Source organism: Pinus tabuliformis, chromosome Q, assembly GCF_031772625.1.
Source record: "Pinus tabuliformis cultivar Carrire ecotype Pingquan chromosome Q, CPIR1, whole genome shotgun sequence".
Taxonomy (NCBI): Eukaryota; Viridiplantae; Streptophyta; class Pinopsida; order Pinales; family Pinaceae; genus Pinus; species Pinus tabuliformis.
This window is the reverse complement of record NC_142296.1, coordinates 1,227,874,930-1,227,890,640: the sequence shown is the minus strand read 5'-3', so window position 1 is coordinate 1,227,890,640 and position 15,711 is coordinate 1,227,874,930. Positions and strand designations below refer to the sequence as shown.

The window sequence follows — 15,711 nt, the reverse complement described above, 5'->3', positions numbered from 1 at the left end:
ATTGTCCCCGGAAAAACCCAATGTGGAAAAACTGGTGCAACAGATGAGGGTTTTATTATTATGCAGTAGTGAAATAATCTGAGTACAATCTATGGATGCCCAACTGGCTATCCAATCAACAAATATATGGCAAATATATTAGAGAGAAAATTCTCTCTCTCCACAAGTAATCCCAATACTACTTGCCTTAGAAAATATGGCTGTCCAAACCATTGCATAGGCCCTTTGCATAGTAACTTTGTTTCCTCTCGCACATGTGGCTTATGTTAGCCTTTAATCAAGCCATCTTGTCTGTCTCTACTATTGGAAGTGACTCTTCGATCCTCTAGAAAATTATCCCCACCTTTGGACATTGAATCAACCTCTCTCTCAACTAAATCGAACTACTCACTGAAGCACCTATGCAGTCCCCACACAACTTCTCTATGGAATATCTCTAGAACTTGTTGTTGCCTCTTCAGAACTGGAAATATTCCTCCAGAATCATTTTCTTTGCTCCCTCTCTATCTCTGCTTCCCCTCTAACTCTAACTCTCTTCTCAACAGCTAGATGCTCGATCTGTCAATGAAATTGACCTCTTGAGTTCGTCTATGTCCAACCCCATCGACCTTCTCTAGATTGTTGGCAAACCAAAAACCATGATCAGATCCCCATCAACAACTAAGATCATCTCTAATTCGATCCATGTGAGTTTCTAGAGAAATCTCACCTTTCTCAATTAATCCCTGCTAATTAATCACTTTTCCTAAGTTAGACTTAGGAAATATTTAATTATTGATTAATTAATTTATTGAGCCATTTCCAGGTGTTTTATCTTGAAAATTTTTCTGGGTTATGGAGCTCTTACGTTTCTTAGCCTCTTTGACCAAAGTCGAGACTAGAACACTTGTCCAATGCTGCAAAACTAACACTCCCTATTAGCGAGGAAGGTGTTCTCTTTATCTCATAACATCCTCCCATGCACGATGTTGATGTTTGAAAACTGTGACAATCTGTCAATGGCCATCAAGTCACTATGAAACTTTGATTCATTTTCCTCTTGGAGCTTAACCATCCTACATTTGCGTCACTATTGTCACTACACTGTACACCCTGTACTGTTCCAACTCTGCATTGCGTTGCAACTAATCTCATGTTGCTGCTACTATAATTGAGAACAAATCTGAATCAACTATGTATTTGGATTGGCTTTGCATTTGTCTCATGAGTCACTGACTACTACTAGCCTTTGCACTGCCCACTGAGTAACTATTTGCGCTGCAACTACTCTGTGCCCCTCAACATTTCACTGCAACTGTCCCTCAAGATCTATCTGCGCCATCTCACACTGATCCATCTGCTACTAAACACTATGTGCCCTTGTAGCAAGGGTAATGATCCAAGAAACACATGTCTGATGCAATATTCCTTGGAGCTTGCCCAAATCTCTATAACTCTGGGAACTAGAGCTCTATGTCTCCCCACCTCTCTCCTGGAGGTATAACTACATATGGTGCGAATTCATCCTCCAACCTGAAAGAAAAATTGTCTATCTCTGCCGAAGCTGTTTCCTTCTCCTGCTTCTCCTTCTTGTCCTTCTTTCTCTTCATACACTGGGTACTGTAGTGACCAAATTCACCACACCTGAAGCACTTGATATTCGACAAATCCTTTTTCTTCTTTCCTCCTCCCTGTGAGCCTTGTTTTGGCAATATTGTCATTGACGGCAAATGAGAAACAAGCAAAGGAGCAACAAGGTATGCAAGAGAAACATCAAGGCAAAGGAGGAAAAAGTGGAGTGAAGGGGAAACAAAGCAACACAAGATGAAAGGCAAAGGAGCAACAACAAGGAACAATCAAGGAGCAACAACGGGTAAAGGAGAAACAACAAGGCAATGTATACAATAATGAACAAGATCAACAATGCAAAGGAGCAGAAGAAGGAGGAGTTGTGATACATTGAAATGTTTTGATAATGTTGCAGAGACTGATATATTGAAGAAATTGTTGTGATGTGAAATTGTTGATTGAGCTGAATTGTTGTGATGCAAAGACAAGACTCCAAGACAAAGGCAAAGATGTTGCAAAGATTGTTGTGATGCATTAATGATAAATATTGTTATTTGATGTTGGCATTAGGTTGATGCATCTAATCATTATATGTGGCTGAAATTAATATTGGATGGCTTATTAATTTTTGTGCTCTAATATTCAAGATATGAAGAATTGGGAAACAAATGAGTGGAAGGAAAATAGTCAAGCGTATTCACTTCATATTCCTATGTGGGATACAAACAACCAACAAACTATCTTTATAAAATATGTGATTTTGGAAGGCATTGGAGGGTTAGAGAATTGGAGAATGTGTGAGAGATGATTGGAATATTATGAATTAGTTACCTGACATATGAAGCTTATGTGAAGCAGATTTGAAGGGAAGAAGATGCATAAATGAAGATGGAGATATGCAGGATTTATGACCAAGTAAACCAACACTTTGTTATTTCTTGTTTGCATCAGGGGATGGTAGTCTCCTTTCAAGTAGTGGTTTGATAAACATTAGGTTGGAGCCTATTGAGGTAGGATCCTCCTGTGGGTTGTAGCCTGCAAAAAACATATGGGAGTCAGAGCTTCCTTGTAGTTGAAGCTTGCAGAAAATTGAGGTAGTAGCCTCTTGTAGGTTGGAGCCTATAAAAAATTAGATGTAATACGGAGTAGGATCTTGCCTTTGCATCACAACAATAATAAAATCGTGGCTTTCTCCTGTTATGGGTTTCTAAATAAATCCGGTGTCAATATGTGCTGTTATTATGTGTGCATGTGATGCTTTGGTCTGCTTGTTACTAGTTGTTCACATATTCAATCCACTGGTCATTATTTGTTAAGCTACTCATGTAATGTTTTAGTTAATGATTTTAATAAAATAAGTTTATTGTCCATGAATATACTAAACGGATTCAACCCCCCTCTCAGTTTAGTCAATTTTTCATCAATTGGTATTAGATCTAGTTCCTTTTGTATGAGTCTAAAAACTTGAAGGTAGATCTGGTTGAGTCATGGACTATCAAAGTGTACGTGTGTTGAGTACAACAAACTTTCATGAATGGAGAGATAAGGTAAAATATGAACTAATAGCTTATGGGTCTGGTGTATGGAAACTTGTATGTGATGGTTACTGCAAATATTCTCCCTCTTTGCAAGAACAACAGTGGAATGCTAAAGCAAAATGTGTCATGTATAACAATATTCATAATAAGGATCTTGATACAATAATAGATTTAACTTATGAAAAAGAAATCTCGGATAGATTGCAACTCATGTATGAAGAGGCTAGCAACAACAATGTAGAGAAAAAAAAGAGAAAGAGGAGGGAGAAAAAACTTGTCAAAAGGAAGTGTTCAGTTAAATGAAACCTCTACCTGTGTGAATGTGCCTGAATCTCATTAAGGAAAAACATATGAAAATCAAGCTAGGATTGACTTATCATTGGCTAGTATAGAAATATTGAAGAATGAAAACAAAGATTTGAATAAACTGGTGCATATATGTGATGAGAAAGAGCATGAGTAGAAGGAGGAAATTGTTAGCCTGAAGACACAACTTGAAGAAGCAAGGAGACTAGAAGAGGTGATGAGTAGTAAAATCAAGGAGAGAGACCTACAATGTAAAATATTAGAAGCTGAGGTTGATTTAGAAAAAAGTAAGTTAGAAGAAAATAATAGGTTGTATAAGCAACTAGAAGAGGACCTTACATCCATGAAGAACTCAACAAAGGAAACCATTAAACCATTAAAGATGATAATAAAGCAGCTCTAAAAGGACCTACAGAATAAGAGTCTAACAACAACATGTTTTGTAAAGAAAACAAAAACAAATAGCAATATCAAAAGCCAATGAATGAGATGAAAAAATGGTTCACTGCAAGAAGATCATTCTCTCTTGAAAATGAGTTGAACAAGTTCGAAAGATCTCAGAGGAGATTCTTTGCTCCTGGGAAAACCATCACATGTTTTTCTTACCATGAACATGGACATGTGGTAGCAGATTGTAAGAACAAGAATATTCAAGACTATTCAACAAAACATGCACCAAACAAGAAGGTACTATCCAACAAGCAAACAAAGGAGAACATCAACAACCGAGTGCATAAACTCTCTCTATGGTTATTTTTACATGTGTCATGAATTTGGACATAAAGCGTATGAATGCAAAAAATATATGAAGAAAAACATGAATGCAAAAAGGAACACATCATTTTCTCTATTTCTTGGCCACACAAGATGTTTTGTGTGTAATAATCTTGGCCACAAAGCCAAGGATCGTAAGTTGCCATATATTCTAAAGAGCACTAGATAGAAGATGGAAGAAACTTCAAGAAGAGAAAACTATGAAAGAAATGCAAAAAAGGGAAAACAATCTACAAAGTATGGAAGAGGAAGAGAAAGGAACAACTTGTTACATAATCACATAACGAAGTCATCATGGTTTCCGGGGTAGTTACTCTAAGCAGCAAAGAAAACATCCAGTAAGTAATAAAAGAACAATAGTATCCCAGGGGGAGAGCAGCCCCAACAATATTATGAGAATATATTACATAATTTGGAGTCTCTACAAGTATATGAACAACATATTTAGAAGAATAGGATGACATATATGAAGAAATCCAAAGCCAAAGAGGAAATATCAACACCACCTACACAATTTATTCAACAAAATAAAATAAAATTAAAATGTCACTAAAGGAAGAAAGGACACAAATATTCATTCAAAGATATTATGCAAGAAATGTATAATCTACTTACAACATGAAAAATCTCATGAGGTAGCATAGAATTAGTAGGGATTCAGAGAGAGCCATAGTAGGGATCCACATGTATTTTTAATGAAAGTTGGAATCAAGTTTGTGAAAAATTGGCAACAAAGAATCACATAGTTTGTTGGGCCTTTTGTCATGGGCCCTTTGGAGAAATAGACCTAGTAGATATCTACCAAAAAATGATTGTTAGTCCTATAAATTCCCTCCCTCAAGGAAATTGAATCATACACTATGAAGACTATTACAATATGCATCATAAAATCATCGCAAATGCTATGAAATCTAGCCTAAAGAGATTGTTGCGCAAATGTATATTGCTAAAGGATGAGACTGTAGATATTGAATTGGAGACATCTTGCAAAGCACCACGGTAAACACCTATTAAAAGCACCACACTAAAAGGTGCATTCAGTATTCCACCTTCAGGCAATAGATTGATTGAACTTGGAAGGGCACATTATAATATGGTACATAAAGAGAAAAATATAGTACAACATTGTTGACAAGGGTAGACTAGTCGAGAGATTGGAAATTCACAGGAACCCCGTCCTTCACATGATCACGACTGGTAAGGGATAGGAAGTTAATACACCACCATCACCCCTTCCATTCCTTCCTCGTATTTCTGGTACAAGCAAGCAATTATGAACATAATGGATGAGTTTGGCACTATGTATGGGTTATTTGGCCAGAAATTGGGATAAGCATTAGAGATCTTTTGAGGTCTAAAATGGTTCTCCTAAGAAAAATGTACAACCAAAATAAACTTTATAAGAACCAATAGGATTCAAGATGATGATGTCAACCATGGGAGATGTTTCACCATTTTTGGGGTAAAAAAGTAAAAAAAAATAAAAAATAGTAAAATAATAAAACAACTTTTTCCACATGTATTTTCAAATTATCTCCCTATGGTTTTACTCAAATTTAAAGCGGGAGTACTCGGTGAATGCAAAATTTAATTCCTCACCCAAGGAGTACCCATGTTGCAAACTTTCGATAGACCCTGCTAAAAGAAAAATGAGAAATACATGGAAAATGTGATTGCAATCATGTTTTTTCATGTATTTCTCATTTTTCGTGTAGCAAGGTCCATCGAAATTATGAAACATGTGTACTCCTTGGATGAGGAATCAAATTATGCATCCAACGAGTGTTCCCACTCAAAATTTTAGTAAACCAATTGGGAGATAAGTTGAAAAAATAGTTTCTTCTTTTCTTCATCTAAAATTTGATAATGCAATCCAATATTGTTTTATTATTTCCACTATTATTTTATAATTTCCTTAGGAGACCCATTTTAGACCTCAAAATTCCTCTATTGAACTACATTATTCACCCCTGCTCCAGACTTCAGCTCGGCTCCAAGTGCGAGTAATGGGCATGTAGACTCGATAAAAGGAATGTACTGATTTTGTGGAGATAAGGGTCGATCAGGAAGAGGAGACTCAAGAGGAATTACAAGAAGCGGAACTGAAATGGAGAGGAAATGTTATACGATATACCTTTCAAATCGAAACAAATACCTCAAAGAGATGACATGGATGTTATTTGTAGTGAGCATTAATTAATATATGGTGCAATGTTGTCTTTATGTATTATGGTGTGACAATGCATTATTTTGGTTGGCATATTGCAACACATGATGCATGATTTTCCTTGGGTTATATATATTCATTATCGAGATTATATATGAGCATTACAACTTTTTTAATTATGGGATATATCATATAGAGCGTTATACATATATTGCGGCATATGCATCTGAAAAGATTTTATAGAACATGATAGCAACATCATTGCTACACAGACCAATGGCTTTGGCATTATATTATGTTGTGTTCTTTATTATATTGACACTGATCAGTTGCAACCTTACAAATCGCCCCAGGTGGAGAGGGCAGAAATTATCAAGCTTCTCTTTCGGCTGGGAAGGCGAGTTTATTCATTGGTGTAACCTAGGCTTTATCATCTCAACATTGGCGTTGGTGACCTTATGGTAAAATGGTATTCAAGCAACATTAATATTTCTTTAAGTTAATCATGTTTTGGGCAATAGTGGTATCACTATTTGAGAGCATTGTCGACACATATATGCATTAGGGATTGGTCATTGTGTTATGGCTATTGACACAATACTTTTATTATTGGGAATGGTTTATAATTGCGTTGAAGGAGAGGTTATACAACCATTTATACATTGTGCAGAGTTGGAAAATTATTTGACACATTCAATATTCAGAGTGTTGGAACAACTTTGAATAATGTGTTTACAAAATATGGCAATATCTTTGAACTTTGAATTTGAATTTCTTGGATATCTTTACTCCAGAGGAGCATATTATTTTAAAGAAGTACTGGGAACATACAGGTAATTGGTATAATGTGTTACAAGTCATTGGTATAATGCGTTAAATAAGTACAGGAAACATATAGGTCGTTGGTATCATTGAACTTTGAATTTGAATTGCTTGGATATCTTTAATCTAGAGGAGCAAATTATTTTAAAGAAGTATAAGGAACAAAATTTTTCAGAGAAGAGGCTTGTGTATAATGAAAGGATAATTATTGGGAAGTGTCCTTTAACTCCAGAAGAGGTTTGCCTTATCCTTCATGTTATGGGATTTGGTAACTCGACTCGTATATATATGGTTGCTGGTGAAATTTTTGGTGGCGAGCACTTCATGAAACCCTTGCATACTCTATTCCATAGCCTTGAGAATAGGAGCACTATGGCCTTTGTAGAGGATTGCTAGGTCCAGTAGTGGATTACATGGTCAACCTTCTATCAGATACATTCATGGCAACATATGATGGGCCAAGTAAATTTACCAATAACCTAATGGGACATCATCTGTACCATGGTTTTCAGTTCACTATTCAACTTGACAGAAAAGCACTAGCACCTATATTTATAGACCGTGAGAGGTCTCATTCTCAAAATTTTGAAGCTTTAGTAAGGAGGATTATGTAGAACACCATTTGGTGGTCCACACAAGAGGGTTCATCCTGAGTCATTTTATACAAATCCATGGCCTGAATGCTTATGCCAAACTTCACCTGAGACAAATGAGCACATACATCCTTCAGGAAATGTCATGGAAGTACTTAACAATCAATTATCATCTGATGCAAGTGGGATGGATGAATCTTCCACTGGAAATGCCCAGACTCATTGATTGAATAGTAAACAAAGCAAACTAGGTGATGAAAATATTGGAGTTGTAGAGAAGTATTTTGGGCATCTGTAACATAGGTCATTATAAGCAGTGAGATTTGTATGAAAAATGATGCAATGATTCAGGATTTTATGTGATACGAGGATGCACATTGCAATGTCTATGCGACTGTGGCATATTGGCGTCGAAATTTGTATTGTATGCATTATATTATTGTGTGGCGTTGATATTCTATTACGGTATTGATATTCTTTTGCTGACATGGATATAGAATCTGTGGGTTGTTTTGGATGTTGCTTCCTACTGATGTGAATAGAACCTTTGGAGGAGGCTGATTTAAATTATTAGCATCTGATAGAATAATCAAATAATAAATATCGTTTGGGAACTTGATATGAACCCTCTGAGGTTTCCATCACCCAAGGGACATGGAATACATTGGTGTAATATGGTGCTAGGTTAATATTTGGCGTATTATGCTGCTTGGTGAATTATTATATGGGGAAACATGACATAAAAATATAAGTGGAAGATGACAGTAATAGAAAAAGGCATGAACATCGTGAAAACTTACAGAGGACAAATATTGTGGTGGTTGTTGATATGGTTAGAAAACTTACACAACAAAAAAGAACGTCAACCTTTCTCCGTCTTGTATATCAGAATATGCCTGAACAATGGAGTTCACTATATCAACACTCACAAATGCTACAAGCTCATTCCTCATCATCAAATTTAAAGATAACTAGTGAATTACTTACTCAATTGACTAGCTATATTCAAAGGAGTTTAGAATATCAACCTCGCCAACACCAGGCAATCAGAACACTGATTGATGCAGGATCTCAGACATCAGCATTTGGGCACAATTATGGACTAGCGTATGGTACCAGCTAACAAGAGACATATTTAGGTCTTTGGACCACATCTCTTCGGCTTGTGCAAAGGGAAAGAGTTCATGTTGAGGGCCTTGTTCCCCACCTTGAGTCATGCTTATGCATTTTAATTTCCATTACGCCACTGGTGGTTGTTTCTGTTACTGAGGAAGAGGAGAGGAGCCTTCAAGAAGCAAATGATAATTCACTAGGAAATACTGGAAACACAGACAATCATGAAAAACAGAAGAAATTGTCAGGGAAAGTATGTGGTGCGTTACAATGATTCATACACTAGAGAGCGCTCAAATGTGTGGACATCATTATATATTTATTATAGAGCAACGAGAAAAAGGATTCAATGACAATTAGGGTTTTGTGCCCTAATTGGGACAAATATTCAAAGCCTGTGTTAATATTCAAATTTCACCTTGATAAATTACAATGCATTTAATAAAGAAATGTCAAAGTGTATCGACCTTGAAAGATATTTTTTTAATTTTTATGGACACGTTTGTGGACCAAGAGAGCTCAAAGTCTATCTGCGCCATTTTGTGTGTTTCATCCAACAATTTTTCTTCGATGTAAATCTGAGTTACAGATTGACTATTACAGGTATAATCAATTATTGTTCGAATCTGACGAAATCCTTGGAAGGAGAATCCTCAACAATGTTGCCTTCTTGATTGCTTCAGTGTGGCTACTCGATCCTAGTAGTGGTGGTGGATATGTGTAAGGGAGTTCAATACTTGAATGAAAGTAAAGATTCTGTGGTTGTTGCATTCCAACTCTAAGGAAGGCGCTCTCGCAGAAGAAAACATGCGTGGTATTTTCTTTGAGGTTTGTGACGTGGTTTTGCACACTGATGCGATCCATAGAGGAGGTGGCCAGATTATCCCAATGACTAGAATGGTTATGTATGCATCTCATCTTACGACCAAACCAAAAATTCTTGAACCTGTGTATCTTGTTGAGATTTAGGCTCATGTGAATTCCCTTGGTGGTATTTATAGTGTGCTGAACTAGAAGAGAAGCCATGTTTTTGAAGAAGTGCAGAGGCTAGGAACTCCACTATACAACATCAAGGCAGATCTACCTGTTGTTGAATCATTTGGATTATCAAGTACCCCTCATGTTGCGACTTCCATTGAGACTTTCCCTCAATATGTGTTTGACCATTGGGATATGATGGATCTGATCCATTGGAATATGGTTCCCAATATGGGCAGCTTGTGACTGATATCTGTAAGAGGAAGGGTCTTAAGGAGAGTATGACACCCTTGTTAGAGTACAAAGACAAGTTGTAGATCTTTGCTATGTTTTCATGTTGGATGCTATCAAGATTGAGGAACTTCCCTAAGTATTAAAACATAGTTTTGTATGCTAGCACTAGTAAAATTTATGGTATTCAACAATTTGTATTGGTATCCAAAGCGTATGAATTATGCAATGCCAAAAGCGTGAAATATGAACTCATGATATCATGCTATATCTGGTGTCCATTACCCTATGGGATATTAGGGGAAGTAATGGGTCCAACCACACTTCCTGTTGGACGTTGTTCTATTGGACCAATAATGGTTATTTGGCTTTAACATGGTAGGAAGGTTGCCAATTTTGTTGATGATCCCACTCCTAATGATCTTGAATGGGTTGGGATTGTATATAAACATGTCCTAGGGGAAGTAAAGTACATTTTTGTGGAAAATATTAGGAATCCTCACTCATGTACAATTGTAATTGCTCAAATTAAGGATGTTGTTAAAAACTCTCTTGAATATAGATCTATTGTCTTGGGGACTTGAGCTTTTGAAGTTGCTACAAGCCAACATCTCAAACACACATTCAAGAAGACTGTTCAGGGGTGTTGAAGCCTTTGTTGATGCCTTATTGTTGGTACTCAAGGCTTTGGAAGAAAATTTGAATTATTGGTTTAAATCATCATACATGAGCCATGTTTCTTTAAAATGACTTTAATACTATCATTTGGTATTAAATATGCTGCATTTTTTTAATGTCAGGCAATGCTCAATATAATGCATTTCTCATGCATACCATGTTTTCCTTACAAAATGTTCTCTCAACATTATTCTTGCTTTCATATTGTTCTCACAACAATATTTTTCACCGCTCTAACAATGTTTATATCTCATATAGAGCAACATTCATTCAATATGAAGGATCCCTAATAAGCCATTTGGAGTAGCATTTATTCAATCATGTAGAAAAATACATTGCAGGTTATAAAGCATTAATGCAATGATGACAACTATATTGAGGACTATTTTATAGGCTACAAGACATTTGTCACCCACTTGCCATTGATGTCAAATGGGGAGGTAATTAGAGGGAGGAAGACACTTCTCAGAATGAAAAGAGGAGGATAAATGTGTTTCCATCAATGCCAAAGGGGGAGATTGTTGAAATAATGTCATTGATGGAAAATGAGCAGCAATCAAAGGAACAACACAAGGAACAACAAGAAAATGAGAAACAAGGTATGTAGGAGCAACAACAAGGAAAAGAAGGCAAAAGTGTAGTGAAGAGGCAACAAAGCAACAAAATATGAAAGGCAAAGGAGCAATAACAAGGAACAATGAAGGAGAAACAATAGGTAAAGGAGAAACAACAAGGAAATATATACACTAATGAACAAGATCAACAATGCAAAGGAGCAAAAGAAGGAGAAGGAGTTGTGATACATTGAAATGTTTTGATAATGTTGCAAAGATTGATATATTGAAGAATTTGTTGTGATGTGAAATTGTTGATTGCGCTGAATTGTTGTGATGCAAAGGTAAGACTCCAAGGAAAAGGAAAAGATGTTGCAAGGATTGTTGTGACGCATTAAATATTTTTATTTGATGTTGGAATTAAGTTGATACATTTAATCATTACATGTGGCTGAAATTAATATTGGAGAGATTCTTTATTTTTGTGATATAATATTCAAGATATGAAGAATCTGGAAACAAATGAGTGGAAGGCAAAGATTCAAGCCCATTCACTTCATATTCCTACGTGGGATACAAACAACCAGCAAATTATCTTTATAAAACATGTGATTTTGGAAGGCATTGGAGGGTTAGAGAATGGGAGAATGTGTGAGAGCTGATTGGACTATTATGGATTAGTTACCTAGCACATATGAATCTTATGTGAAGTAGATTTAAAGGGATGAAGATTGAGAAATGAAGATGGATATATGAATAATTTATGACAAGGTAAACCAACACTTTGCTATTTCTTGTCTACATCAGGGGATCGTAGTCTCTTTTCAAGTAGTGGCTTCATAAAGATTAGGTTGGAGCATGTTGAGGTAGGAGCCTCATGTCGGTTGTAGCCTACATAAATTATATGGGAGTTGGAGCTTCCTTGCAGTTGCAACTCGTAGAAAATTGAGGTAGCAACCTCCTGTAAGTTGGAGCCTACATAAAATCATATGTATCAGTAGGATATTGCCTTTTCATCACAACAATAATAAAATCGCGGTTTTCTCTCGTTATGGGTTTCCACATAAATCTGGTGTCAATATGTGTTCATGTGATGTTTTGGTTTGCTTATAACTAGTTGTTCACATATTCAATCTACTTGTCATTATTTTTTAAACTGCTCATGTAATGTTTTAGTTAATGAGTTTAATAAAATAATTTTAATGTCCATTGATATACTAAATTGATTCACTCCCCCTCTCAGTTTAGTCAAGTTTTCATCACCTTGTCCCTGACTGGAACCTTTCTTTGCCTTCACCTTTGATGTAAGGGATTCATTCTACTTTAGAGAAATTTTGAGGTCTAAAATGGACATCCTAAGGAATATTATAAAATTATAGTGGAAATAATAAAATAAGATTAGATTACGTCATCAAATTTTAGAGGGTAAGAAGAAAAGACTATTTTTTCAACTTGTATTTTCCACTTATCTCCCTATGGTTTTACTCAAATTTCGAGTGTGAGCACTTGTTTGATGCATAATTCAATTCCTCATCCAAGGAGTACCCATGTTGCATACTTTCTATGGACCCTGCTACATGAAAAATGAGAGATACATGGAAAAGTGTGATTGCAATCACGTTTCCTGTATTTCTCATTTTTTGTGCAACAAGGTCCATCATAAGTATGCAACATGGGTACTCCTTGAATGAAGAATTAATTTTTTCATCCAATAAGTGCTCCTCGAAATTTGAGTAAAATCGTGGGGAGATAAGTTGAAAATACGAGTTGAAAAATAGTTTATTTTTTATTTTGTTTTATTTCAATCTTTTTACTTTTTTACTCCAAAAATGGTGAATCATCCCCCATGGTTGACATCATAATCTTGAATCTTATTAGTTCTTATAAATTTGATTTTGGTTGTACTTTTTTGTTTTGAGGCCCATTTTTTACCTCAAAATTTCTATAATCCTCTTCCTGCACATCCTTAGTTCATTTACTACTGCTACCAATGATATTTCTTTTCACTAGAGTGAGCCTTATTTCCTCTTGTGTAAAATCTTCCCACAACTGATGCCAACCTTGTATATGATCTCGTATAGTGATACATTGGACGAAAGTGGCCCACTCCGGTGTGAACCCATTGAGAGTTGTATGCACCAACTCACCCTCTTGAGGTTATTCTCCAACTACGACAAGCTCATCGCGAACATCCTGAATCTGGGTAAGATAAGGAGTAACTCCTTCATCCTTACTCATCCTGCTTAGAGTTAATTTATCCTTCAAGAACATCTTCCGATTCTCAGAAAGATTCTTAAGAAGCGTGGCAACTACATCCCATATTTCTTTGGTTGTATTCTTGGCCGCTATGTGTGAGACTATATGATCATGAACGCCATCAAGGATCAACCAATTTTCCTTGACCATCTCATTTTTGTAATTCTCTAGTTGCTGTCGGTCTGTAGGTACAACTAAAACTTGTTTTGCTTATGTCTTCAAACCATGCTAATCTAGAAGGGAAGACATATGTGTTTTCCAAATAGAGTAGTTGGATGGAATTTTTTTTTCTAGATTTTGGAGCTCTTGTGTTTCTCAGCCTCTCTAACAAAATTTAAGACTATAACACATATCGAATGCTACAAAACTAACATAAATTAATTTTGAGGAAAAATATTTGGAGCATCAAGGACTTTGGTGAGTTTGGTATGGTTATCAAGAAGCACATATAGTTATGTAAAGATATTAGGGTTTTGTTTTAATGGATGTCGATGAATTTGAAGTCTCATGTTAGCTTGTAAGTGAAGAAAAGATACATTAATGATTTGGAAATCCATATGCCCTATTCTATTAAGCACATCTACATATCTCCAACTCTAAAAGAACCTCCAATAAGCTGGTAAACTACGCATTCATGAAAGACATGAGAAATTAGAATAAAATGAATCCAAAATAAGAGAATAGGATTTTATATGAAATTGTTGTATTCTTAAGGGAGACAAATTTGTTTAATCTCCAAAACATTTTTAAGTACATATATGATTAAGTGCTCAAGTGTGTGACTGACATGAATTAGATGTCCATGATAAGTTGGAGTTTCAACAATTAGAGAGGAAATTACAACAATTAATAATTATCGGAGTTGCAAAAATTAGTAATTAATGGAGTCTCCTCGTGGGAAGATTGAGTGGTTGACACAATGGGATGATATCCCCTCCACCCAGTTTCAAATCCCACATGGGGACACTTTGTTGATTTCCTAGTGCAATCAAGACTAGTGCAGATTTTCAAACTAATAACTACTTCCAATGATACAATTAGGCTTCTTATAGCATTCCAATCATTAAGCAGTTATACATGAAAAATTTCGATCATTCACTTTCTTCAATATAGCAATGGAGATCACAACAAACAGTAAGACAAGAGACAAGAGACGCCAAAATTTAGGCTAGTAGCTAGGGAAAAACCCAAAAGGGGAAAACCTTATAATCTTTCCTTATGAGAGAGTATTCAATTCATCACAATGTACATAAGAATATTCCAGTTTTTTTGACCTCAATATTCCAAGTCAAACTAGTCAAAGGAGAGATAATATAGTCAATTTTGGTCAAAGTCAAGTCAACAACAAAAGGGCTGAATTTTGGCCTAAGGCAATTGAATAAAAGTGCTGAAATTTGGTCAAAACCTCAGCCAATGAACCACTGTAAATTCTTGGTCAAATCTCAAAGTTGACCTACAATCAACGACCTAGAAACATGAGCGAACTTTCAGTCAAACAAGGTCAAGCAACCACTCCAACTTTCGATCTCCACAAATAGTCAAAATCTTGGTCAAACAAAAGCAAATGATTCCAAGTCAACACTGGTCAAATAGAAGATGAAAAGGTTGGTCAACGGAGAACAAAAATTCTTCTTTTCTCCTTCGCATGTGAGGATGACTCCTTGTTTCATATTAATGTGATGTGATCAATGAGATGCCAAAGTGAGGTCAACGAGCTTGTATTTATACATGTGTTTGGAGGAGGGTTTTGACCTCAGGGTCAAACCCATTCAAAGAGTGGGGCCAACTTGACCAAGAGAGGCTGACTTGGTCAACTTGTAAAATATGATTTTTATCCTTCGTTTTGCCAATGCAAATACAAATCATAGCTACCAATTTTGAACACTCCCTCTTAGCTAGGGAGGCAATTTTTATTTTCTCTCTCAAGATCAATCTCCCCAACCAATCCATAGGTATTTGAGCAACAAGGGAGAGATAAGATGTACAAGTCTCTCCCTCTTTCAAGATTAATCTCCCTGACCAATCCATAGGTCTCTCAACCACAACCCAAGAGAGAGATCAGATGTATAAGTCTCATCATAAAGAAATATACATATCTCCCAACACATCCCATAAGCCAAAACCTAATGGAATCAAGATCAATGCCTAATTGA

At 36.0% G+C, this 15,711-nt stretch overlaps 2 pseudogenes; both read left to right on the top strand.

Annotated features, from left to right (window-relative positions):
• The first annotated feature begins 7,263 nt into the window (after positions 1 to 7,263).
• Positions 7,264 to 7,974, top strand: LOC149224233 (O-fucosyltransferase 1 pseudogene; annotated as a pseudogene).
• Positions 7,975 to 8,118: 144 nt separating this feature from the next.
• Positions 8,119 to 10,156, top strand: LOC149224232 (elongation factor 2 pseudogene; annotated as a pseudogene).
• Positions 10,157 to 15,711: the final 5,555 nt, after the last annotated feature.